The following is a 2,583-nucleotide window of genomic DNA, read 5'->3' on the forward strand; positions in this document are numbered from 1 at the left end:
CAACACAGTGTGTTGCCAGTTGGCTGAATGCCCTATGCCCCTCCCAGCAGACTTGCTTCCTCTGCAGAGGAAGAGAGCGATAGCTTATCTGAGAGTGAGGATGAGCCCAAGGATTCTTGGAAGAGGATGCGGAGCAAAGCTGCAAAGGAGGGGGACTGGGAGGTGGTATCCAAGATTCAGGTGGCACCTGGGCAGTATAAGCGGCGGCCAAAACCTAAATCTATTCCCTATGGATTCCCATTTAGGTTTTGGCCCCTGCTTATACTGCACAGGTGACATCTGAATCTTGGATTCTCTACCTCCATAGGGAAATTAAGGACTTAGTTAATGCTACAAAGGACTATGGGAGGAGTTCTCCCTATTTTAAGAATTTGCTGGATGCACCATTTACTGCCCACACGATGGTACCATAAAATTTAATAGAGTGTATAAAAATTATATTGTCACCTGCTGAGTTTATTTTGTGGAAACAACTTTGGATAAATAAATTTAATGAATTGCCAAACGGTTATGTTGAGGAAGAACGGTGACAACACCTCACAACGGACTGTGTTACCAGGGAAGGAGACTATACTAGACTGCAATATCAGGCTGAAGTCCTCCCCCGGTCAATACTGGAAGATCTCAAAGGTGCTGCATGGTGTACCCTCCTCCACCTGACACTTCTACATCCCACATTGACTTCACTGACATTTGCCAGGGCCCGGATGAGAGCTACATCAAGTTTGTCGATCACCTTAATAAAGTGCTGGAAAAACAGGTAGATGATCAAAAGGTCTGGGATTATCTTATTAGCAAATCAGCTTTCTGTAATGCCATTATTGAGTGCAGAAAGTTCTGGACACCCTCTGCCTTGTCCATGAGCCGACCATCGCTCAGATGGTTGATGCTTGCATTTGCCAAGCGGTCTCAGACCGTGACTCCAGCCTAGCCAAGGCCACAGGCCAGGGTGCAATGGAAGCACTGGTTGCATTAAATGTGCTTCCCCACAATACAGAATGTAATAAAGGCAGTGGAAACTGTTATAACTGCGAGAAAACTGGACATAGAGCAAAAGACTGTAAATACAAGACTAACAACCGTTCTCATTTTTCACCGAGCCCTCAGTCCCAGAGCCATTGCCCAAACTGTTCCTGAAGCCAACAGCACTACCAGACCTCGGGAAACCCCCAGCAGAGCTCAAAATGACCTCAAATATGAAGTTATTCCATCCCACCCTTCCATTAGTGATAGATGTCCGAGGTTACAATGTAAAGATGTATTCTATTCCAATCCTCAAGAGCTGTTGAAAGCAGGAAGGGCATTGTTTTTTCCTTATCTCCTGTAAATGGGCCAATCAATGCCTTGCCATGTGACTCAGAGATAACTCCCTCTGGGAGCCATTTCTTGACCCACCCCATGACTTATAGAATGATTTTAGCTCATTGTGAGATGCTCTGCCCAGTGGGGAGGAGTTAAGCATCCCCACCAGGATATAATCTGGGGTTTGGGACCGAACAAGCTGCCTTTCCACTGGATTTCCCAGGGAACAGCTGCCATTTCCATTGGATCTTCAGAGGAAGGACTGCAGCCACCATTCCAACTGGACTGCTAACAACACCCTGACCAACAGGGTGTCAAGTTGTATTCTGACTTTGTCAATGTTTTTTCTTTTGTATTATTGAATGCATTTTGGTTTTTTTTTTTTCTTTTCCTAATAAATTGTAATTCTGACTTGGAGTCTCTCACTGGTTTTGCTTTCAAACCAGAAAAAATGGAAAAGCCTGAGCAGATTTCCTGAACAACAAACCCAACTCGGGAGCCACCTGCTCAGTCCAGGCTGCCAGGATTGGTGTCACCTTTCTCCAAGGGACAGTGTGAGCAGAAATGCTCTCTGGGAGCAGAATTCTCTGAGTCTCCCAGCTGAATTCTCTGTCCCTGTCATTTCCCTGGATCTCTGTTGCAGATGGAGGCTGCTGGTGCCACCGTCACCATTAACATCTCTCTTGAATGCAAACAGATGTTCCCAGTTTTTTATTAAGCAGGATTTGCTCAATGTTTCTACAAAACTTCTGTATTCCTCATGGAATGAAGGGACCATTTTGACCCTAAGAGGGTGACATGGAAGCAAGGAGTCAATTGTGACCCTGGGGTCCCATGGAACCAAGGGGCCATGGTGACACAGCAGGGCCATGTGGATCCAGTGGACCATTGTGACACTGTGGATCCAAGGAGACCATGGAGACACTCCCGGAACCTCATGGAACCAAGGAGTCTATGGTGACCCAGCGGGGCTGCATGGAGCCAATGGTCCATGGTGACACTGCCCATCCAAGGAGGCCATTTGGATACTGCGGAAGCTCATGGAGCGAGGGAGGCCATTGTGACACTGAAGAACTTCATGACACCAAATATCCATGGTGACACAGCAGGGCATCATGGGAACCAAGGAACCGCTGTTGGCAGTAAGGAAACTCATGGAACCAGGAGCCCTTGTGGCACTGCAGAACCAACAGAGCTGCTGGACCTTGTCCCCTGGCCCTGCACAGCTCCTTGGGAGGCACGGCAGGAGCAGCACCCTGTGAGCCTCAGGAATGCCCCTCT

The sequence above is a fragment of the Melospiza melodia genome, unplaced genomic scaffold (genome assembly GCF_035770615.1).
Source record: "Melospiza melodia melodia isolate bMelMel2 unplaced genomic scaffold, bMelMel2.pri scaffold_70, whole genome shotgun sequence".
Lineage (NCBI taxonomy): Eukaryota > Metazoa > Chordata > Aves > Passeriformes > Passerellidae > Melospiza > Melospiza melodia.